Source organism: Panthera pardus, unplaced genomic scaffold, assembly GCF_024362965.1.
Source record: "Panthera pardus isolate Hobbes unplaced genomic scaffold, ASM2436296v1 HiC_scaffold_6, whole genome shotgun sequence".
Taxonomy (NCBI): Eukaryota; Metazoa; Chordata; class Mammalia; order Carnivora; family Felidae; genus Panthera; species Panthera pardus.
In genome coordinates this window covers 71,927,409-71,953,452 of record NW_026526991.1, presented here as the reverse complement: position 1 = coordinate 71,953,452, position 26,044 = coordinate 71,927,409, and the positions used below count along the sequence as shown (strand labels likewise).

Below are 26,044 nucleotides of genomic sequence, written 5' to 3'. Positions count from 1 at the left end.
CACTGAGCGAGAGATTTCAACAGAACACAGAATGTCAATCAGAGTGATTAGGGCAGGTGAATCTGCAAGTGTTAATGTGTGCACTAGTACCTGGAAAATTAAAGTGTACTGATAAATATCTAAAAACTGGTTTTAATAAACCAGCATTCTTTTGCCTCTAGTGACAATATAATCCTTTGTCAAAAAGTGCCACGAAGTATCAAAGCTTTTGAATAATTTTCGTAATTACTGGCAAACCAAATAAGTTTTTACAAAACAAAAACAAAATACAGTCTTCAGTGTAAAACTGATTCATTCTGTCACTAAAAACAGAGAAGTCTAAAACCACAAAGGCATCATTCATAGCTGTACTTATAATAGCAAAAACATTATAAAGAGAAGCTTTAAAAAACACATTCACAAAGTTGATGACATGTTTGAAGAGAAAGCATAAGGCACAAAATCCTTTTAATAAATGGTAGAGCTGGGCAATGTATAGTAGTAATAGCATATAATGTAGAAGAGTTAATACTATTACATGTTCACACTAGATTTTTTGCTTTACAGTTAGAACCACAAATATGAAAAAATATCAATCAGTTCTTGTTATATCACAGACAATCTATCTGATAGAGAAGTGATCAACGACTGATTTATCATTGATATCCCAACCTACAGAAAAGGTACCGCCAGTAGAGTGAAACTATATTAAAAACTGTGAACTATGCACAAGGTGGGCTGGGATCAGTACTGACAGAATACCAGCTATTTGTGTAGGTATGCAGTTTTTATAAAAGAGGTTATAATTACTTGCCTAATCCATATGTTGCTTTAGACCTCAATGTATATAGCTAGCAATCAAAAATACACCTCCCAACTTTGATTCATTATTATCAGAATGGTCATAATATCTTTTCTACACAAAGAAAACACTGAATATATTTTCTACCTTAATATAAACTGTTGCAGGAAAAAGTGTTTACATTTCTTCAAGACACTAATAACATCTGAAATGATCATTTCTGCGATTTCTAACACTTGCTCAAGTAGTATGCATATCTGAGCAGTATGTTTAGCATCTTGAATAGCATGAATATGTTGACTTAGGGTACAATACAAAAAAAGTTAATTTTAGTTTAAGAAAAAGCCAGATATCCAAGAGATTGACTTTCCCACTAAGATTAACCAGAAAACTAATTAATATTGCATTTGTCACTGCCTCAATCTGAAATATTCAAACTCTCAACATTGTAGGGAGTCAAGGTTCATCAAGAATCTGAGAGTAAAAAAAACAGCCTAAGAAATTATCTATAATTTAGGGTCATATTCAATCTGAATATCTAGAATTATCTGAATAAGCCATTACTTGTTACCATTTCAGCAAATTATAATTTTAAGTTAGCAGAACTTAAGGGCAGGAAAATAACCATAAAATTTGGAGAACCTGATTTATAGTTCAAGTCCATGAGCTCTATAAAAACTTAGTAAACAATATCTTTCACAGATGTGACTTATTATAAATAACTATTTTTTAAAATACTACTTTTAATTACTTTAAGTTTATTTTTTTAATGTTTTATTCATTTATTTTGAGACGGAGTGGCAAAGAGAGAGGGAGAAAGAGAGTCCCAAGCAGGCTCTGCACTGTCAGTGCAGAGCCCTACAGGGGCTCAGTCTCATGAACTCCAAGACCATGACCTGAGCCAAAATCAAAGGAAGGACCCTTAACCAACTGAGCCACCCAGCACACCTTATTTTTATGTCTTATTTTCAGAGAGAGCAGGAGCAGGGGAGAGGGGCAGAGAAAGAAAGAGAGAAAGAGAGAGAGAGAGAGAGAGAGAGAGAGAGAGAGAGAGAGAGAGAGAATCTTAAGCAGGCTCCATGCTCAGCACAGAGTCTGACATGGGGCTCGATCCCATGACCCTGGGATCATGACCCGAGCCGAAATCAAGAATTGGATGCTCAACCAGATGACACCCAGTACCCCTAAGTTTTTTTTAATTTACATGACGTTGTGGTATGCTTATATATCCTCTGTGTTCCAAGGATACTTTAAAATTGAGATTCAATGGCATAATGTTTAAGAGCCTGGTTCTGAAATAAGTCTGCCTAGAGTGCAATCCTGCTCTGATACTTAAAATCTCATTTGTCTGTGAGAAGCAATATTGTGAGGAGTGAAAGTTGTGAACATGAAAACATCTTAACACATTGTGTTATACATAATAAGCATTAAAGATTAATAATAAACTATTATTTATTTTTGAAGTTTTTCAGATAATTGAATATATGAAAAAGCTGAAAGCTACTAATTTGTGAAGATAACACTAAAATTTGATTTAGAAATGCATTCTTATAAGAGTTTGTCTCTCTGTCATTCTGTAATATCTATTTTTTTAGCCTCATGGTTTTACATATAACTATCTTTTTTTTTTATTTATTAGCATGTCTGAGAAACTTTCTAGAAGATGTTGATTTGTCAAGATTTTTGTAAAATCTCAAAATAATTTGCAAACTTGATTTTCATATACATTTATTATCAAGTATGAATGTGCCATCTTTAGTTTTAAGGCAGTTTTCTAACAAATAGAAAACTCGTTACAAAAGAAATTGTTACAAAAAATTGTTACCAAAGAAATGAGAGTTATAAGTACAGACAATAACATTTGTTTATCTTTCTGTATACTTCCTTTAGAAATTCACAGGATTTTAATGTTAATTATCTCAGAACCCCACCCAATCACACATATAATAATGAAAGCATTGCAAATGCTGTTAATTAATAAGCACCCAAACCATTATGAATCAATTACTCCAGCACCAAATTTGATACCCAGTGGGTGTTCAATAAACATTTGTTGAATTGAAATGAATTGACACAACAAACTTGAATTGAGCCTCCTGTGGTTGTTCATTTCTCTTCACAATCTGCATTTTATAAAGAAAGCAACAAATTTACTAAGGGAAGTCAATGTCATTTAATTGACAGAGTCTAGCTTAGCCAGTCATGATTAAAGAGGATGGTATTTTCTTGTATTATTGAAATTACACATAAACCCCTTACAAAGGGATTCTGATGTATGTAAAGTATTTCAGCTAGGATTCACCAAGTATTATGATAGTCCCATCCTTACTTTTGCTATTTTTTTTTTCACAATTTTATTTTTTTAAATTGACACCCAAATTAGTCAGCATATAGTCCAACAATGATTGTAGGAGTAGATTCCTTAGTGCCCCTTACCCATTTAGCCCATCACCCCCCACACCCCCTCTAGTAACCCTCAGTTTGTTCTCTATATTTGAGTCTCCTATGTTTTGTCCCCTTCCTTGTTTTTATATTATTTTTGTTTCCCTTCCCTTATGTTCATCTGTTTTGTCTCTTAAAGTGCTCATATGAGTGAAGTCATATGGTATTTTTCTCTAATTTCACTTAGCAAAATACCCTCCAGTTCCATCCATGTAGTTGCAAATGGCAAGATTTCATTCTTTTTGATTGCCAAGTAATACTCCATTGTGTGTGTATGTGTATATATATACATATACGCACACCACATCTTTATCCATTCCTGTATCGATGGACATTTGGGCTCTTTCCATACTTTGGCTATTGTTGATAGTGCTGCTATAAACATGGGGGTGCATGTGTCCCTTTGAAACAGCACACCTGTATCCCATGGATAAATGCCTAGTAGTGTAATTGCTGGGTCGTAGGGTAGTTCTATTTTTAGTTTTTTGAGGAATCTCCATACTGTCTTCCAGAGTGGCCGCATCATACTGTTTTCCAGCTTGCATTCCCATGTAACATCTATTTTTTTAATGTTTATTTTTGAGAGAGAGAGAGAGAGAGCGACAAGAGTGTGAATGGGAGGGGGAGGGGCAGAAAGAGAGGGAGACACAGAATCTGAAGCAGGCTCCAGGCTCTGAGCTGTCAGCAGCTGTCAGCTGTGTGATGCTGGGCTTGATCTCACAAACCACAAGATCATGACCTGGGCCAACATCAGATGCTTAACCGACTGAGCCACCAAGGTGCCCTATATTGTCATTTTGAAATAAAATGGGACTCTGAAGTCCCAATTTGGAAAAAACTAAAAGCTACTTGGCTTATTTCATCTTTGTTTTGCTCAATTCTAGAGTAGAGATAGACAACTAGCACTAGCCTTGAAGATGACCCTGATGAGCCTCGTTATCTCTTGGCATTAACCCCTTTCCTCCCACACTCAACAGTGCTGATGTGTGCATCCAGAAGGATACTGCAGAAATCACTAAGTGGGATTTTTGAGGCTAGGTCATAAAATTCACAGTGACTTCCATCTTGTTCACTCTTGGATCACTCAGTGTGGGAGAAGCCAACTGTTATGTCATCAGGACACTGAAGCAGGCCTACGGGGAAGTGCAAATAGCAAGGAACTAAGGCTTTCTGCCAACAACAGCCAGTGTGACAAGCCATCTTGGAAGCAGATGCTGCAGCTGAGTCAAGCCTTCAGATGCGGCAGCCTCATTTGACATCTTAATTGCAACCTCATGATAAATCCTGAGCCAGAACTATTAAGCTAAGCTGCTCCAAATTCTTGACTCACAGAAACTGTGAGCAAATCTTTTGGGATGGTTTGTTAAACAGAAATATATAATAAATCTGTTTGCCAAAAATCCATGTGAAAAGAGTGGTTTCTGGTATGGGAAGGAGGAGCACAGATGAGACAAACAGGGAGCAGAATGGGAGTACAGGTAATTAAAAAGTGAATAGAATAGGGACACCTGGGTGGCTCTGTCAGTTAAGCGTCGAACTTCAGCTCAGGTCATGATCTTGCAGTTCTTGAGTTCAAGCTCTGCATCAAGTTCTTGTGCTGACAGCTCAGAGCCTGGACCTTGCTTCATACTCTATGTCTTCTCTCTCTCTACCCCTACCCTGCTTGTGCTCTGTCTCTCTCTCAAATAAACATTAAAAAGAAAAAAAAAAGTAATATATCAATGCAAAGTGTTCAAAGTGTTTTTGGCTATCATTTCTAAGTTTCTTTTTGTTTTGTATTTTGAGAGAGTGAGAGAAGAGAGAGAGAATCCCAAGCAGGCTCTGCACTGTCAGCACAGAGCCTGACGTGGGGCTCAAACTCACGAACCATGAGATCATGACCTGAGCTGAAATCCAGAGTCAGCCGCTTAACCAACTGAGCCACCCAGGTGCCTCTATTTCCAGGTTTCTAAGATGATTTTGTTTTAACTTTTTTTTAGTTTATTTATTTTGAGAGAGACAGAGAGCACAGCAGGGGAGGGGCAGAGAGAAGGAGAGACAGAATCCCAAGCAGGCTCCGCGATGTAAGCACAGAGCCTCATGCGGGCTTGAACTCACAAACCTGGAGATCATGACTTGAGCTGAGATCAAGAGTCAGACACTTAACTGACTGAGCCACCCAGGCGCCCCGGTTTCTAAGATGATTTTAATTTTCTTCTTTGTCCTATCTCTATTTTCTACACCTTTAAAAAATGTTTTACTTTTTGAAATAAAAACAGAAACTTTCAAAGTATTCATATGTATAATTTTATTATATAATACTTTACTTGAAAATAACTGAAGGTCAATTATTAAGATCACTATTCACTTCAAAGCTTCACCTGTATGCAAGATACTGTGCTAAATCCAAGAAGGGGCTAAAAAATGAAGACAATATGGTTCCTAACATCATGGAGCCTCTGTTTTAGTGGGAAAACAGACATGAGGGATCCACTAATGGCCTAGAACATAGTACACTCTCAGTAAATATTTGTTGAATAAATATGAAAGGTAGGACACACTAAAAGAGCACACCTACAACTGGGAGAGTCAGAGTGGAAAAGAAAACTGTTAGAGAAGCCTTCCTGAAGAGCTTATACTTAAATGGCACATTAAGTTGCAGAATTTCAACACATGGGACTGAAAAGAAGGGCAATTAAGACAGAGGGAGCAAAGGGGCACCTGGATAGCTCAGTCGGTTGAGCGTCTGACCTCAGCTGAGGTCACGATCTCACAATTCGTGGGTTCGAGCCCCACATCAGGTTCTGTGTTGACAGCTCAGAGCCTGGAGCCTGTTTCAGAGTCTGTGTCTCCCTCTTTTTTCACCCCTCCCTTGCTCACACTCTGCCTGTCTCAAAAATAAAACATTAAAAAAAATAAAAAAAGAGGGAGCACTATGAGCAGCCACAATGTCAAGAGGATGCGTGGAATTTCCAGAGCATTTTCAGAAACCCATAATTAGTAAATAAGCTAGCATTGCTAGAATACGGATATTATAATAGGGAACAAAGCTGGAAAGGCAAGTTGGAACCAGGATATGGAAAGTTGTGACTTATATATTAAGTTGCCTGAAGTCTGGATTTCTTTTGAAGGAATAGGGAGCTATCACAAGTTCAATCCATAAGGTATTCTATTTTTGCATGTGTTTGAAATGTTATTTAATAAATAAAAAGTTTAAAAAACAGAATCCATTTTTGAATCCTCGCTGCTGATAATGAAAGGTGGTCAGACTTGAAATAAGGAAACCAATATGAAATTATTACCATATTCGAGAGAGAGAGAGAGAGACGATAAGTGTCTAAAGTAGGGCTCTGGGGTTTAAACGGGCTATGTGAGAGAATGTGAAGAAAACCACTCAGGAGTCTAATTGGATCTGGGGCTCTTGAGACAGAGAGGAGGAGGCTTTGAGATATCAAGGTTTAAGGCTGGATGATTAGAGGCATGATGATGCCACAATAGCAGAAACATATTTAAAGTCTGCTATTTAGCCTTGTGTATGTATATATTTGAGTGCGTGTATATGTGCACGTATGTACACATATACATATATACATATTATCTATAACCTGTTAAATGTTATACACATTATATATTATAAACATTATATATATTGTATTTGTAGCAGATATAAAGTCCTTAAAAATTTTACTTTCCTGGTTATGTTTCTCAAGCTATTATTAATATCAAATGGAATTTCATAAATATTAACTGAGCATATATGCTACAGATAGGGAAGGTAAGCAAACCCACACTAAGTATCAGAGGAAAATTAACCTACTATAAGCACCTTTTGTCGATAATTCATATACAAATAATCAGTCCAAAACAAACAACAGGATCAATAATGAATATATAACAGTAGCACATTCTTTCAAAATAAAATTAGTTACATTTAACTTTGAAAGTGTTAGAACACAAATCTTGAGCAAAACTGCCTGTTTTAATTTACTTTTGTCATTTTCTTTAGATTTTTTCTACTTAAGATGCCTGTAATCACAAATTTCATTCTAATTAAAAAAAAAAATTTTTTTTTTTTTTTTTTGGAGAGTGAGAGAGCACACATGAGCACAAGTAGGGGAGAGGCAGAGAGAGACGGAGACACAGAATCTGAAGCAGGCTCTAGGCTTTGAGCTGTGAGCACAGAGCCCAATGCAGGGCTCGAACTCACAAACCATGAGATCATGACCTGAGCTGAAGTCGGACACTTAACCGGCTGAACCATCCATGTCCCCCTAAAAATGTCCTTTTAAAGATAGCTATTCCTATAGTTTGAAATATTTTTAAATTTAAACCTAATAACACCAATCACTGCTAGTCTACTTCTTTATGATCATATATTTTCTATGTATATATATGTATATTACATATTACTATTACATTTTCACAATTAAGAGTCATAAATCAACAAATGACTTTCTTTTATCTGCTAGTAGATGATTTAATTCAGCCTGCGTTAAGTTCTCCAAAATTTGGATCGATGACGACTGAAATTTATGACATAATACCGTATTTCTTAGAAAAACCACATTCTGAATAAACATTCATGTTTGCTAAGACAGACTTAATTAGCTCTAATCAGTTAAATTATATCAAACCAGTAAGTAAACAACTTGGTTTGTACACAAGTGAGCTGAATTACTTTAGAATTAATAGGTCATAATGACATATTCCAAAATAACTGAAAAGGGGAAGTTAAGGTTTAACAGGAAATATAAAGAAACATGCAACAAAAAGAGGCTCACCTAAAGAAGAGAGGAAAAGACTACAGAAGAGATTTCTGCTTCTGAACAGAGAGTCCTAATTTAGGAAGGACAAATACCGTCTATTCTCATTATATCTCAGCCAAACACAAGTGAACTCCCAGCTTCTCTTAGGGAATGAGGATAGGGGGTTGGGCAAAGTAGGTGAAGGGGAGTGGGAGATACAGATTTCCAGTAACGGAGTGAGTAAATCACAGGGATAGAAGGTACAGCATAGGGAATACAGCCTTGTATGGTGACAGAACGGTAGCTATATTTGTGGTGAGCACAGCATAAATACAGACTTGTGGATAGCATAAACATAGACTTGTGGAACCACTATGATGTATACCTGAAACTAATGTAACACTTTGTGTTAACCAATAAAATGAGAAAAAGAACAGAAGTGTAATAGGCTCCCCAAAGGGGGTAAATAAAAAGAAACTTGACAAGACTACCTTTTAATCTCACATAAAATATGTGCTAAATGGAAGCTATGTGCAGAAATTTCTGTTTGACAGGTCACAAATATAATTTACTAAAAAAACAGTGCTACTGAGTTAATACAGACCAACAATGACCACAAATTAACACAGTTCTTTGAAATAACTTGAAATTCCTAAAAAAAGGATTTTCTTAACATAGAATTTACTAATTATCAGAGTTATCAAATATATTTAGCAATTCACTGGTATGTAATTCAATGCAAATGAAAAGATACCACCACTTTAATATTCAAAGTTATATGCAGTCAAATGGAAAATATAAGACCTATGCATTTTATTGTATGTTGATTATACTTTATTAAAAAATGAAATGTAGCAAGATCTTAGTTATGAGTAACTGAGAATGAAGGGCTTATATAAAATTTATATTCCAGCTGACTAAAGCATACATTTAAAAATTCCAAATGTTTAAATTCTGTTCCTATAATTTGTTACATGCTTCACTGTCTTAGTAAATAGTATAATGTGTAAAAGCTATGAAAGGTGTCTTACGTGTGCCAAAGATCAATCTAAGCTCTACATCCACTAATTCATTTCATTACAAATTCCTTTTCACATGATGAGGAAACTAAAGCTCAAAATGCTCAAGAAACCTGCCATGATCATATTCCAAGTCACATTCAACTCTCGTCTGCCTGATTCTAAAGTCCATACTTTATTTTTTTTTCTCAGCCTTATTAAGATACATTTGACAAACAAAAATTGTATACAGTTAAAGTGTACAACATTGTTTTGATACATGAGTATACTGTAAAATGGCTACCATACCCAAGCTAATTAACATATCCATCAGCTTGTTTTGTTGTGGTGGTGAGACCACTGAAGATTTATTCTTTTAGCAAATTTTAAGTATACAATACAATATTGTTAACTATAATCACCATGTTGCACATTAGATTCTCTAGAACCTACTCATCCTGCATAACAAACTCTGTACCTTTTGACCAACATTTCCCAGTTTCTCCCACTCCTCAGGAGCCACCACTCTGTTCTGCTTCTTTTGAGTTCTTTTTTTTTTTTTTTTTTAATGTTTATTTATATTTGAGAGAACCAGAGAAAGAGCATGAGTGGAGGAACGGTAGAGAGAGGCAGACACAGAATCCTAAACAGGCTCCAGGCTCTGAGTTGTCAGCAAAGAACCTGACGGGGCTGGAACTAACTAGCCGTGAGGTCATGACCTGAGCTGAAGTCAGATGCTTAAGTGACTGAGCCACCCAGGCACTCTGAGGGTTCATCTTTTTTAGATTCCACACATACATGAGATTATGCAGTATTTGTCTTTTTACAGCCATGCTTTCTACATGTCACAATGCTGTGCAGTTGTGATAAATCATGAGCCACCCTTCAGAACTTCATACATGTCTCACCAACGGGGGGCCATTAAGATGTTTTGGCCATCTCCTCTTACATGAAAGGGCAGTTCCAGGATGCTGTGCCATTCTAATTGGTAATTCTTTTGTCTCCTATCTTGTTATCAGTTACCACTGCTTGGTATATCTGCTTTTGGCAACCTTAAATGATCACATTCACAACTCCCAATCCCAAGCTGCTTCTAATTTAATATCTACCACAACCAAAGAAGAATCAAAGTTGCCAAGAAGATCCTCTCAAATTTGTGATCATGTTTTATTTTATTTTACTTTATTTTTTTAACGTTTATTTTTGAGAGAGAGAGAGAGACAGAGCAAACGGGGAAGGGGCAAAGAGAGAGGGAGACACAGAATCCAAAGCAGGGTCCAGGCTCTGAGCTGTCAGCACAGAGCACGATGCAGGTCTCAAACTCATGAACCATGAGATCATGATCTGAGCCAAAGTCCTGAGCCAACGTCGGATGTTTAACTGACTGAGCCACCCAGGCGCCCCAGTGGTTGTATTTTATAAAATAATTGTTTTGTATCACTGTAAAGGACAACATAGAAAACTGCATAAAACAGAATAAAGTTGTAATTTTTATTTATCTTTTTATTTTTTTTTTAAAGTTTATTTATTCTGAGAGAGAGAAAGTGCATATGAGCAAGTGGGGAAGGGTCAGAGAGAGACGGAGAGAGAGAATCCCAAACAGGTTCCATGCTCAGCAAAGGGCCTGACATGGGGCTCGATCCCACAACTGGGAGATCACAACCTGAGCCAAAAACCAAAGGTCAGACACTCAACCAACTCAACTACCCAGGCACCCTGAGGTTTTTGTTTTGAGGTTTGAGAAGGTTTTGTGATTTGGTTTCTGGGTCCTGCTTTTGTTATTAACTTAAAATTTCATTGTAGAGTATGTGGTTGATAATGTTTCTACTTTTTTTTTCCAGTTTTCTTTCTAGTACTTATTTTTTTAATAAATTAAAAAAATTTTTTTCAATGTTTATTTTTGAGAGAAAAAGAGAGACAGAGCATGAGCAGGGGAGGGGCAGAGAGAGAGGCACAGAATCCAAAGCACTCTGAGCTGTCAGCACAGAGCCCAACGCAGGGCTCAAACTCATGAGCTGTGAGATCATGACCTGACCCAAAGTCAGATGCATAACCGAGTGCCCCAGGCACCCCTCTAGTACTTATTTTTTTAAATGTTCCATGGGAAATTGAAAAGGCGCTTTTTCTTTTTACAATAAGAGTATATTTATTATTTCAGATTTATTGATTATATGATTCATATTGTCTACTTATTTATCTCTGATATGACAAGGACTAAAAGACATTAAAAAAATTTTTTTAATGCTTTATTTATTTTTGAGGCAGAGAGAGACAGAACATAAGCAGGGGAGGGGCAGAGAGAGAGGGAGACACGGAATCCGAAGCAGGCTGCAAGCCCCAGGCTCTGAGCTGTCAGCACAGAGCCCAACGCAGGGCTCAAGCTCACAAACCACGAAATCAAGACCTAAGCCGAAGTCAGATGCTTATCCGACTGAGCCACCCAGGCGCCCCTAAAACACATTTTAAAGTCTCCCATTACTGCTGTATTTCTCTCCCTCCTTGGATTTAATTTTCACTTTGCATATTCCAATGCTTCATTTTTAAAAAATAAAGATTTGTAGCTGTCTTTATATTAGTAACTATATCTTTGACTATTACAAAGTGCTTATCTTTCTCACCTGGTGTTTACTACTTTTAATTAGCTTTGTCTAGCAATACCATCCACTGATTAATTTGTTTATATTTGCCTAATATCTTGTTTTCACTATATCCATTTGCTCCCAACCTTCTTAGTAATTTTGTTCCAGATGTGTTTCTAATAATATTCATTGTATAGTTGAGTTTTGTATTCTACCTAATCTGAGTCTTGCTTAATAACTGAGCTTATGTTGTGGGCATTTATTGCTTTAATAAGCACATGTGGTCTTCTTTTTGTTTTCTGGGGTTTTTTTCTTTCCATGTTTATTTTTTTGTTTTCCATTTTTTGTTATACAGTTATTTCACACATTAAACTAATGTTTACCGAGCACCTACTCAGCACCAAGCGCCATGCTTGATGTTATGGCAAACAAAAAAGTGTAATGGCAAACAAACAAGTTAGCTACATATACAATTACAAACTGTGATTTCGTTCTTGCCTGTCCCACTTGAACACCATGAGCAACTGCAACAGGAGTGAGGGTAGGTAAGGCCTTCAAAGATGACTGCTCACATGATCCAACATGCTCTGATTTAAATAATGCAAAGGAGTTGCCCCAGTAAAAGACTGGGAGAAAGACTGTATGTGGCAGAAAGTAAACACTGAGTGTACAAAGGCAGCAAAGAACTTGTTGCCTTATAAAAACTGAAAGTTTGTAACATTGGAGAAAATACTGAAGAACTGCCTGAGATCAAGAGGTAGGCAGGCTGGACGCAGTTTATAAATAGGCCAAGTTAAAGAATCTGAATTTTATTCTATATTCAATAGGTATCTTGAAATACGTTTAAGGAGAGAAGTGATTTCCATCATATTTCCATTTTAAAACTAGAGAATGATGGGGCACCTGGGTGGCCCAGTGGGTTGAGCGTCCGACTTCGGGTCAGGTCATAGTCTTGCAGTTCTTGAGGTTGAGCCCCACACTGGACTCTGCTGACAGCTCAAAGCCTGGAGCCTGCTTCGGATTCTGCTCCTTCCTCTCCCTCTGTCCCTGCCCTGCTTGTGCTCTCTTTTTCTCTCAAAAATAAATAAACATTAAAAAAATTTTTTAAACTGTAGAGAATGAACTAAAGCATAATATATTTGGAATTAGAGAGATGGAGTGGTACACTATTAGAGTGGTCCAGACAAGTGACGATGGTGGCTTGGAGTAGTTGGCAAATGGTGGAGATAAATGGAAGTAATGACACCCAGAAATTTTAATCAAGGTAGTACTATCACTCTTTCTCTTCTCCTTTCCCCCAACTTCGGAGTTTTATAGTCTACTTTTAGTTCTATTCAACATTACTTTCACATATAGTATAATTTGGTTGTTTTCATAATAAAGACATCCCTGTTCAGTAATTATTTATTATTAAATATATATTGCCACCAGGCAACATTCTAGACATGAGACTACAGCAAAGAAGAAAATTCTTATCCTCACAAAGCTTACAAGTTGTGGAAAAAAAAAATAAAACTAAGCCTTCCTTATGTATATGATTGTGTCCTACCATTATATTCAAAATCAGTAATGTTAAAACATTTTTTTGGTGTAATTCATTCATTCACTCAACATTTACGAAATACTATCTATATACCAGGTCCTATTCTACAGGTATACAGAAATACCCCTCATGGAGCATACCTACATTCTAGTAAAGGCAGACAAGCATATACATTTTATTTATATACATGTGTGTGTATATACATATACACATACGTGCACATACACACACACATATTACTATTATATTATTGTATTACAAATATTATTAGGTAGTAGCAGAAGAAAACCTAAGCAGGGTACAGAAAAAGAGAGCTACACAGCAGTGCTATTTTTCTACAGGGAAAATCAGAAAAGCACCTCTAGTAAGGTTATACTTAAACAGAGTCCTGAACGAAATGAAGGAGTAAACCATGGAGATACCTAGATGTGAAAAATTCCAGGAAAGACAAGACCAACTTGCAAAGGCCCTGTGGTATAAGGCTGGCAGGTTCGAAGAACATGAAGGTGACCAAAATGTCTCAACTGCAATGAGCGAGAGAGGAAATGATAAAATAGGTATGAAGAGGTCCCAAGGACCAGGTCATGTAAGGCCTTCCTTTCATACAATGAAAAGAACTTGGAATATTATTCCAAGTAGAATGGGAAACCAAGTAGAATGCAAAAGTTCTGAAAAAGAGAATAATATGATCTGACTAAAATAAAAATTGCCTGGTTGCCCTTTTCGAACAGTCAAATTCCAGAACACTGTCAACACCAAATCCTGGAGAGGAGGTGGAGCAACAGGAAGTCTCCCTCACTACTGGTGGGAATGTGCAAAGGAACAGCAACTCTGGAAGACAGTTTGGCAGTTTCTTACAAAACTAAACATACTTAACCATATAATCCAGCAATTATTCTCGTTGGTATTTACCCAAAGGAGCTGAAGACTTATGTCCACATAAAAACGTGTACGTGGATGTTTATAGCAGGTTTATTCGTAATTGTCAAAACTTGGAAGCAACCAAGATGGTTTTTTTCAATTTTTTTTAATGTTTGTTTATTTTTGAGACAGAGAGAGACAGAGCATGAACAGGGGAGGGTCAGAGAGACAGAGAGACACAGAATCCAAAGCAGGCTCCAGGCTCTGAGCTGGTAGCACAGAGCCTGACACGGGGCTCGAACTCACAGACCGTGAGATCATGACCTGAACCGAAGTCGGACGCTCAACTGACTGAGCCACCGAGGCACCCCCCAAGATGGTTTTTAAAAGGTGAATGGATACATAAAATGTTGAACATCCAGACAACACAAGATTACTCAGTCTAAAAAGAAATGGGCTATCAAGCCATCAAAAGACATGGATAAACCTTAAATGGATATTACTAAGTGAAAGAAGCCAATCTGAAAAGGTTACATACTGTATCATTCCAACTATATGACATTCTAGAAAAGACAAAAGTATAGACAGTAAAAAGATCAGTGGCTGCCAAGGGCTGGGGGGAGGGAGAGATGAAAAAGCAGAGCATCAAAGATGTTTAGGACAGCGAAATTATTCTATACGACACTATAATGGTGGATACACATCATTACCTATTTGTCTGAACTCACAGAATGCACAACACCAAGAATGAACCCGAATATAAACAAAGGACTTTGGGGGATAATGAGGTATCAACAGAGGTTTATCAGTTGTAACAAATATACCACTCTAGTAAGGATGATGATAATGGGGGGGCGGGGGGTGCACTGTGCCAAGTGTGCGGGGCAGGAGGTGTATGCAAAATTTCTGCACCTTCTGCTCAATTTAACTGTGAATTTAAAACTGCTCTTAAAAAGTGACTATAAATAGTATGAATGACATATCCCTTTGTAAAACTGCCTAGGGGAGATTTTAAAGTAATGTTCCTCTTAAGGGTTCTTAAGCCATCACATTTAGAATTTGTGGTCCACAAGACAAAGCTTTGAGACAAGAAGATCCATAATTAAATTTTGGCTCTACTACTGAATAGCTTCTGTTCTCATGTAAGTCATTTAACCTGTCTGGACTCTACTTTCTTGGTAAAATAATTACAATGATAATAGTCATTCTACAAAGGGGTTTGTGAGGTTCAAATTTAAATAGCTTTGGAAACTTAAAACAAACAAAAACTACCTGGCTGCTATTTAGAGAACAGATGGTAGGAGAGCAGACTGTACTCACAGGAACCAATTAGGAACTTACTGTGATGGGCAAGCAGGAGACAGTGGTGGCCTGTAACAGGATGGCAACAGTAGAGGGTGAAAGAGGTGGAATTCTAAATATATTTTTGGAGGTACAGTATATAGGATTTATAAATGAATAGGAGGATGTAGAGGGTAAGAGAGAGAGTGAGGAGAGAACGTGTGTGTGTCATCAAGAGAGGGGGAATCTGGGGAGAGAACTGTAAGTTCAATTTTGCACCTATTAAGTTTGAAATTCCTAGAAGACAAAATGAAGTTATCTAAATAATTGCCTAATAATTATCATGTAAAGAAATGTGATGTTCATGCCCAACTTATTGAAAACACTCACTGTTTTGCAGTCACACCTTAAACATGCATATGGGGAATATCAATATCTTCTAAACTCCAACATTAGTTAAGATATTATACCAACAGGTGTTTACATCAAGACAAACATGGTTTCAACCCCTAGTTTACAGGTTAGTGCAAGAAACAGAAAGATAACCAAGCACTTAAAATATATGCATTGTTAGTATGGGAAAAGTCCAAAACATAAGAAATTTAGGTAGAGACAAAAACTTCTGGCTAGATGTCAGAGTTCTCAGTAAATAAGGGAGAATATTCAGGAAAGCAGTACAGGCTTGACTCATAAATTAATATAATCACTAGATAAATTATTTTAACTAGTTATTTATATGCACAACTTACTAGCAAGTAACACTTTAAGAATGGTATTATACATTAAATATAACTTCGATATAAAGTAATACATATCGGGGCGCCTGGGTGGCTCAGTCGGTTAAGCGTCTGACTTCACTCAGGTCACGATCTCACGGTCCGTGAGTTCGAGCCCCGCGTCGGGCTCTGGGCTGATGGCCCAGGGCCTGGAGCCTGCTTCCGATTCTGTGTCTCCCTCTCTCTCTGCTCCTCCCCCGTTCATGCTCTGTCTCTCTCTGTCTCAAAAATAAATAAACGTTAAAAAAAAGAAAAAAAAATTAAATAAAAAATAAATAAATAAAAAAAAAAATAAAGTAATACATATGAAACCACGTTGCGCTAAAATGAGAGGTTTCTAAAAAGTATTACCGGGGGCACCTGGGTGGCTCAACTGGTTATGCATCTGATTCTTGGTTTCAGCTCAGGTCAGGGTATCATGGTTCATGAGTTCAAGTCTCACATCAGGCTCCGCGCTGACAGTGGAGCCTGTTTGGGATTCTGTCTCTCCCTGTCTCTCTCTGTCCCTCCCCCACTCACTCTCTTTCTCTCAAAATAAATAAATAAAGTTTAAAAAAATAAAATCAAAAGTAAAAAGTTTTACCAGAACCTAAAGAAGTAAAAAGTAAGTAGATACTGAAATTCGACCAAAAAAAAAAAAATCTCTCAGGAGAGTCCACCCAAGTTGAAACTGGAGGATGAACAGAATTGGAAGAGTAAAAAGAATATTCTATACCACAGAAATCAGATAAGCAAAGACTCAGAATTAGTAATTATTAAAAGAGGGGCACCTGGGTGGCTCAGTCAGCTAAGTGTCTGACTTTGGCTCAGATCATGACCTCATGAACTCATGATGTCATGAGTTTGAGCTCCACATTGGGCTCTGAACTGATAGTGTGGAACCTGCCTGGGATTCTCTCTCTCCCTCTCTCTGCCCCTCCCCCACTCGTGTTCATTCACGCGCTCTCTCTCAAAAAAAAATACACTAAAAAAAAAACTATGTCTGTAAAAAAACAAATTATTAAAAGAACTTAGAGAAAGGGGTGCCTGGGTGGCTCTGTCGGCTGAACGTTGGACTTTGGCTCAGGTCATAATCTTGTGAGTTTGAGCCCTGTTTTGGGCTCTCTGCTGTCAGCACAGAGCCTGCTTCAGATCTAAGCAGTCACTCTTTGCTTCTCCCCTGCTTGCACTCTCTCTCAAAAATAAACGTTAAAAAAAAATTTCAAAGAACTTAGAAAAAGAAGTCATCCATTCAAGAAATATTTACTACACACCTATTTTATGACAGGCCCTAGGAATCAAAGGTGAAGAAGACACCCTCTTAAAAAGTCTATAGAAGGTTTGGAAAGCAGACTACCAAAAGCAGTTGCAAGTGCTAAGACTAGGTTAAATTCAGGCAGTTACAGAAATACACAGGACGATTACCTAGGCAGAGCCTATGAGAACAGGGAGGGCTTTCTGAAGGATGTGACATCTAAACTAAGACATGAAATTAACAGGAATTAACCAAACAAGGGGTGAGAGGTGAGAAGCAGTGGGGACAGGGAATGAGAGGAAAATCAAAACAGCATCCAGAGATTAGAGTGTATGCAAAGACCAGAAACAACAGAGCACAACACTGGTAGGGGTGGTGGTGGATAAGACTGGGGTGTAACATTACTGGAGTGAATGGCAAGAGCTAAGGCTGAAGAAATAAACATGAACCAAGCCATGAAATGATTTGTAAGCCATGTTATTAAGTACAGACTTTACCTAAGGATGTCTTCTTGGCTGTACTAAAAGTTCATATCATAGAAAAGAAATAAAGTTTAGAGTAGTAAGATACCAGACTATCTAGAAGAGTGGTTGCAAGTTCAATTATCTAGAGACTGGATAGTTAATAAAAATGAGTAAGGAGGACCTGTTATAACAAAATCCCAGGAGACAACAGGGAGTGGCGAGAACTGTAAGAGCCAAAGTCCCCTCTACATGGGTCGAACTGTTGCAATGAACAATGTGGTTCACAGTTGATAGATCTTCTAATTTGAAGAAAAAAAAAAAAAAGCTTAAATTTAAAATTTCAAGTAAAATCTTCTGAACGATTAATGGCAATTCCATTTCTTTGAAACATGCTACAGACTAACACTGAAGGGACCAAACAAAACAAGTCAAACTGGTACCACTAGTCGTCAGTTTCTAGTCTCTACTGCAGAACCTCAAAAACTACTAAGCTGAGGTCTCTGACTGGACCTGAAGGCAGCAGTAAGCTCCTGGACATTTAAAGAGGAATAACAAGGGGTGCCTGAATGGCTCAGTCGGTTGAGCGTCCGACTTCAGCTCAGGTCGTGATCTCATAGTTCATGGGTTCGAGCCCCTTATCAGGCTCTGTGCTGACAGCTCAGAGCCTGGAGCCTGCTTCAGATTCTGTCTCCCCTCTCTCTCTCTGCCCCTCCCCTGCTTGCTCGCTATCACTCTCTCTCTCCCTCAAAAATAAACATTAAAAAAATAAAAATTTTTAAAAAATACATAAAGAGGAATGACAAGTAACCACTGCTTGAAAAGGCACAGTGTCAAACGTATGGCCAACTCATCTTTGACAAAGCAGGAAAGAACATCCAATGGAAAAAAGACAGTCTCTTTAACAAATGGTGCTGGGAGAACTGGACAGCAACATGCAGAAGGTTGAAACTAGACCACTTTCTCACACCATTCACAAAAATAAACTCAAAATGGATAAAGGACCTGAATGTGAGACAGGAAACCATCAAAACCTTAGAGGAGAAAGCAGGAAAAGACCTCTCTGACCTCAGCCGTAGCAATCTCTTACTCGGCACATCCCCAAAGGCAAGGGAATTAAAAGCAAAAGTGAATTACTGGGACCTTATGAAGATAAAAAGCTTCTGCACAGCAAAGGAAACAACCAACAAAACTAAAAGGCAACCAACGGAATGGGAAAAGATATTTGCAAATGACACATCGGACAAAGGGCTAGTATCCAAAATCTATAAAGAGCTCATCAAACTCCACACCCGAAAAACAAATAACCCAGTGAAGAAATGGGCAGAAAACATGAATAGACACTTCTCTAAAGAAGACATCCGGATGGCCAACAGGCACATGAAAAGATGTTCAACGTCGCTCCTTATCAGGGAAATACAAATCAAAACCACACTCAGATATCACCTCACGCCAGTCAGAGTGGCCAAAATGAAGAAATCAGGAGACTATAGATGCTGGAGAGGATGTGGAGAAACAGGAACCCTCTTGCACTGTTGGTGGGAATGCAAATTGGTGCAGCCGCTCTGGAAAGCAGTGTGGAGGTTCCTCAGAAAATTAAAAATAGACCTACCCTATGACCCAGCAATAGCACTGCTAGGAATTTATCCAAGGGATACAGGAGTACTGATGCATAGGGGCACCTGTACCCCAATGTTTATAGCGGCACTCTCAACAATAGCCAAATTATGGAAAGAGCCTAAATGTCCATCAACTGATGAATGGATAAAGAAATTGTGGTTTATATACACAATGGAATACTACGTGGCAATGAGAAAAAATGAAATATGGCCTTTTGTAGCAACATGGATGGAACTGGAGAGTGTGATGCTAAGTGAAATAAGCCATACAGAGAAAGACAGATAGCATATGGTTTCACTCTTATGTGGATCCTGAGAAACATAACAGAAACCCATGGGGGAGGGGAAGGAAAAAAAAAAAAAAAAAAAAAAGAGGTTAGAGTGGGAGAGAGCCAAAGCATTAGAGACTGTTAAAAACTGAGAACAAACTGAGGGTTGATGGGGGGTGGGAGGGAGGGCAGGGTGGGTGATGGGTATTGAGGAGGGCACCTTTTGGGATGAGCACTGGGTGTTGTATGGAAACCAATTTGACAGTAAATTTCATATATTAAAAAATAAAAATAAAAAAAAAAATAAATAAAAAAAAAAAAAAGAAAAGGCACAGTGTCTGTTGGTCACTGTGGAGAAAGTACCTGGCACTTTGCTGGTCTCAGTAAATACTTAAAGATGAAGTTAAACATTTTTGAACATCAGTGTCATGGTAGTAAACAGAACTATCTAAACATAGGAAGGAAAATAAAAGAAAAAACGAATCCAGTGTTCCTTGGCTCTAATCTTAAAACACTCTTGTACCAGTGTTTAGTTTTGTTCACAGTCATCTGCTACCACATGCTGCCTAGTGTTCATTGGCTACAACTGCCTCTAACTCAGAAATCTGGCCAAACACCAGTGACCACAATAAGCAACTATCGACTCCCACCTGGGTAAAGGCAATGAACTTAAACAGGATGAATGGTCACAGTGTATGTGAGAATGAGAATATTCTCTGCTTCACTTAAACACCCTACCAGGCCCTCCAATGCTAATTCCACGCCCTATCCTAAGGCTGTCTACTGGTGCTAAAACTACTACCTAAATAAATGCTGTGTTCAATATGCTGGGCAATGCCTACTAACAACAATGGGTATGCCTAGATAGTAGAGCTGGGAAGAAAACAGAATGGGATTGAGATTCTGCCAGAAGGGAGATGAAATAACAAAGAGGTAAGCTAAGAAAGACTGGAAATTCAAAACAGGTATGAAAGTTAAATAATTAAGACAAGAAAACAGGTAGCCCAGGAAACCCCTGAATCTGAGCACTTTTACAAAAAAATATTTATTAGAGACAGAGAGAGAGAGAGACAGGGCAGGTGCACGTGGCACGTGAACAAAGTGGGGGAAAGGGCAGAGAGAGGGAGAGGATCCCAAGTAGGCTCCACACTATCAGCACGCAGACCAACATGGGGCTCGATCTCATGAACGATTAGATCATGACCTAAGCCTAGATCAGGAGTCAGATGCTTAAAAAGATGAACCACCCAGACATCCTGAGCATTTATATATTCAGAGTTCAAATAATCTCATTACAAGAGCAAAGTCTAGCAGTGTTTAAAATAAAATGCAGAAGATTCTTCTGCTGGTATTGGGACACAGAGATAAACAGTATTAAAGGTTATAAATTCATTTACTCAGAATAATCTTCATAAATGTCCCTCATCTAGGAAAGGTGAAACCAACAGGATATGAAGTCAGGATGTCAAGTTTTATGTGTTGTACCTGAGATATGGCTTTATTTTGCAATATGTTCATTCTCAAATAGTATCTACTGGGGAAAAGTAGAGAAAAATTGATGGATTTGGAAATCTTTAAGCAAATAGGCATCTTAGAGAATGGACACCCAATCCCCATAAAGTAAGATGTGAGACTTCCCCATATAAAAAAGTCATCATGTAAGAAATCCTTCTGGCTCAGAGGAATGACTTTAAACCAGAAAGGAGAAGTCTGTTACCCTAATGGGGTGGGAGAGATGACAATGATAATAATGTATAATCCTACCTACAGTAGCCCATGCAGAAGGTCTAAGTCTGATATTCCAATAAAAAGCAGGAACCAATATTCTGATGAAACGTTTACAGGAAGTAAACTTTACACTTTATATAAAGAAATTAAGTAGACCCAGGTATCACAGAACAGTACAGAACTACAGAAATTGTCAAATGTAGGAATGGATAGTAGGGTTTCAGGTTACCAATGATCAACAGTAAAGCTGAACACCCACAAACAGGTGAAGTAATAAAAGAAGAAAAGAAACTTAAAGCATCTTTAATGAAAAGTAACAGAAGGAGGATTATATAAAACCAAATGTTTTTTCAGATGCTCTAAGTCTGTGCTATATAATATAGAAGCCACATGTGAGTACTGTGCACTTGTTAAAATTGCACTGGGGGGCGCCTGGGTGGCTCAGTCAGTTGAGCATCAGACTTCGGCTCAGGTCATGATTTTGCGGTTCGTGAGTTTGAGCCCCACATCAGGCTCTGTGCTGACAGCTCAGAGCCTGGAGCCTGCTTCAGATTGTGTGTCTCCCTCTCTCTCTTTGTCCCTCCCCCCACTCACATTCTGTGTCTCTCTCCTTCAAAAATAAATAAACGTTGGGGCACCTGGGTGGCTCAGTCAGTTAAACGGCCGACTTCGGCTCAGGTCACGATCTCGCGGTCTGTGAGTTCAAGCCCCACATCAGGCTCTGTGCTGACAGCTCAGAGTCTGGAGCCTGTTTCAGATTCTGTGTCTCCCTCTCTCTGACCCTCCCCCGTTCATGCTCTGTCTCTCTCTGTCTCAAAAATAAATAAACGTTAAAAAAAAAATTTTTTTTTAAATAAATAAATAAACGTTTAAAAAAAAATTGCACTGGTCCAAATCGCGATGTGGTATGAAAATAAAATATAAACCACAGTTCAAAGACTCCTATGAAAAAATTGTAGAATATCTCAATAATAATTTGAAAGGGTAATTTTTAGATGTATTAGGTTAAATAAGATACAGCATTAAAAGTAATTTCACCTGTTACGCTTTTTCAGTTTAGCCATGAGAAATTTTTATTACATATATGGCTCCCTTTTGTGGCTTGCATTATATTTCTATCGGAAAGTGCTATTAAAATTTAGTCATGCTTAATGTGAAGACTTAAATTAATGTAACTTTTAACATTTTCACTGAACTTAATACTGTTTGTTCCTCTAATATTAAATTCCTCTTGGGTACATTCTAAATAAGATGATTTTAACATAAAGAACAATGACAGCTTACCAGACTGTCCAGAAAAGAGACTGAATCAAATTTCTGGGCAGAGGCTTGAGCCAGCAGGATTGTTCCACCAAATGGTAACCAGGCTCTTCACGTTATCTCTGGCAAGAGGGTTAAATAGAAAGAAAGCAGCCCTATGTACACATAGAACAAGATTGACCAACAGTTTAACTAACTCCATCCACCATAACATGCTTTATTTTAGGAATATTCTCAATTACAATCCAAGTGCTAAATTTACAAAGTAAAATAAACACTTTTCATTATGATTTATTCAAATTTACCCATTCTCAGCAATTTTTAAGATATTCACATTTGCGGGGCACCTGGGTGGCTCAGTTGGTTAAGCATCTGACTACTGGTTTCACCTTCTGTGATGATCTCATGGTTTTATGAGTTTGAGCCCCACGTCAGGCTCTGCACTGACAGCGTGGAGCCTGCTTGGGATCCTCTCTTTCTCTCCCTCTCTCTCTCCCCCTCCCCTGCTCTCTCTCTCAAAATAAATAAATAAACTTAAGAAAAAATAGATATTCACATTCGCCCTTTTGGAAAAGATTCTCACCTAACACAGATTCTAATTTTCTATCAAGGAAAATACACCTCTCTCACTAGGGTGAAAGCAAATAACAGTAACTATTTTTTATGAGATACTATGACAGACTTTAAAAGACACTGGGATTCTCATACTATGAACACTAATACCATTTCACAGTCCATGGTCCATCTAGAAATTTGAAGACAATATGGCTTTAGGAAATTAAGAATTTCATAAATAAGAACATAAACACTTGTACAAGACAGCACTGACTCAAAGAGAATACAGAAAAACAATTGTACTATCCCAGTATTGGAAGACTACTAGTTTTAAAAAAATGTATTGGACTCCGCACAATGAAAATAAAATTGGGAGTGCCTGGGTGGCTCAGTTAGTTGAAGTCGGACTCTTGGGGTACCTGGATGGCTCAGTAGATTAAGCAACTTACTTTGGCTCAGGTCACAATCTCGCGGTCCATGGGTTTGAGCCCCGCATCTGAACTGTGCTGACAGCTCAGAGCCTGGAGCCTGCTTCAGATTCTGCCTCCCTCTCTTTCTCTGCCCCTTCCCTGCTCACACTCTCTCTGTGTCTCTCTCAAAAATAAATAAACATTTTTAAAAAGTGGCAGAAAAAAAAAAAGGAGTCCAACTCTTGATTTTGGCTCAGGTCATGATCTCACGGTTCATGAGATGGAGCCCTGGGTCAGTCTCTGCACTGGCAGTGTGGAGCCTGCTTAGGATTCTCTCCCACTCTCTGCCCTTCCCGTGCTCTTACATGCTCATGGGTGCTCTCTCTCTCTCAAAATAAACTTTAAAAAAAAAAGACTTAAAATTATTAAAAATGAAAAGAAAATTGGATTTTAGAGATCCAAAATTTCCTACAAATTAAAATATTTCTCAAGTCAAAGTTCTTTAGCACAAAACAATTTAATGCTTCATACAGTGTTCTTAGTCAAACTACCATAGACTTCCGGTAACCAACTGCAGAAACAGAACCAATGGAAGACATCCAGATGGCTAAGGAGAAATTTGGGTTCAGGTGCTAGTTAATTTGAGAGTGAAATATACCAGTTATTCACCAGTTAAGCACCCAGATTATCCTAAATTCATGAACAAGCTACAATCTCTGACCATTAGAGTTTACTCTCTGGAGTTTTGTAAAAGAACAGGGAATAGGATCACCACTGACATTTCACTGCCTGTTTCCCATGCCCCAAATCAGAATGTTTCCCCTTTCTCCTATTTGTATTTAGAGGGAAGGTGGGAATAGGGAAAACAAAAAGAAAACAGATCTGTACGTAACACAGTAAATTATAATTATTTATCTCTTTCCCTGAAAAACTTTAATTTCCTTAAAGAGAGAAGATGAAACCTATTCACCACCTCCCTATTGTTGGGACCTAACCCGGTGTCTGGCACTCATCTGCTATCTCAGAACTAAACTATATCACGGTCCTTGTGCTAGGGCCACTGCTTTCTTTTTCTACTACAAACCAATATCAAGAATAAATGCAGATTAAAACAATTAGGTCAATCATTCCAGTTTTTACTTTTGTAAAAATATACATACATTAAATCTAGGTGTTTAAAAGCTATAAATATACATATTCTTTAAGGAAAAACATGTAGTTCCATACAGCTTCCTTTTACCACTATCACTAAGATCTTCCTCTCCTACCAACCCTATCCAGAAGTGACTACCATCATGAATTTGATGTAAGTGAGATCACACTGTACACAACGTTCTGCTTTGACCTCACATTACATTTCTGAGGTTTCCTTATTTAACTATATCAGAAGGCAGCATGGCATAGTGGACTATGGAGCCAGTCAAGTGAGATTCAAATCCTAGCTTTCAATCACAGCTCTGCTATTTACCACCTTTGAAAGTGGTAAGTTATTTACTTCTCTATGCTTCAGTATTCCCATATGTAAAATGGATATAATGATTGTACCAATTTCTGAGTTCTTACGAGGACTAAAATAATTCATGTTTATAAATGCTTAAAAGAATTCCTGGGCATAGACAGTGTAACTTTTTTTCTTGAAATATAAAAAAGTCACGAATGATGATAATCTAAGCAGATTTGGTAAATCTCTGTTAATATAACTATTTTATTTCTTATTTATCCATGCCTCTTACAGACAGACATTTAGATTTTTTTCCAAATGAACATCCCTACAGAAATCTCCCTGGGCAAATGTGCCACTTTCTCTAAACTAATAATATCTTGAATACCTTCTGGATACGAGGATATGCACATTTTCAACTCTGTAACACTTACCCGATCCTGAGCTAATGGGTGAAAATTGATGGCTCATAAGTTTTTAATTGCATTTCACTGCAAATGAGACTAAGCATCTTTCCAGTTCATTAGCCATTCCAATTTCCTTTCCTCTGTTGTGAATTGCCTTAATATCCATTGTTCACTTTATTTGCATTTGTATCATCTGTCCTATTATTTTCATCTTCATATATTCTGGGCACGAATCCACTGAGTATTGTAGACATTGCACCTAACTCCCAGTCATGCCACTTATATATGAGTTAATTTGTGATGTATTTTATTAAACCTAAGGTTTTCTTTCTGAAGTAGTTGGATCCTTTATCTCTGATGTCTTTCTCTTCAAAGGTTCATTCTTTTCTTGACTTGTTAAAGCCTCACACATCCTAAAGACACATATTCTTTTTATTTTTTTGATAGAGAGAAAGAGAGAAAGAGAGAGAGAGAGAGAGAGAGAGAGAGAGAGAGAGAGAGAGAGAATATGCACACAAGTACGGAAGGGGGAGAGAGAGGGAAAGAATTCCAAGCAGGCTCCATGCTCCATGTGGGGCTCAATGTGGGACTTGATCTCATGACCATGAGATCATGACCCAAGCCAAAATCAAGGGTCAGACACTTAGCCACCTGAGCCACTGAGGCGCCCCGTAA

The 26,044-nt window shown here is 37.8% G+C and overlaps 1 protein-coding gene and 1 long non-coding RNA gene across 9 annotated transcripts in view; both read right to left on the bottom strand.

Moving 5' to 3' along the window:
- YAF2 (YY1 associated factor 2) overlaps positions 1 to 26,044 on the bottom strand; it is a 77,199-nt gene that overhangs the window by 20,295 nt on the left and 30,860 nt on the right. Inside the window, exon 6 of one of the 8 annotated variants that reach the window (XR_008419701.1) lies at positions 22,581 to 22,678. The exons of 6 other annotated variants lie outside the window; for them this stretch is intronic. The gene's annotated coding sequence lies outside the window, so the exon portion shown is untranslated. Of the gene's footprint in view, positions 1 to 22,580; positions 22,712 to 26,044 lie in introns of all 8 variants that reach the window. One more of the 8 variants, XR_008419703.1, reaches the window with a different exon arrangement.
- LOC128775075 (uncharacterized) lies at positions 2,493 to 18,509 on the bottom strand. The gene is made up of 2 exons (XR_008419705.1): positions 16,301 to 18,509; positions 2,493 to 16,032 (listed from the first exon to the last, which is right to left on the bottom strand). It is a non-coding gene; the product is annotated as an uncharacterized LOC128775075 (long non-coding RNA).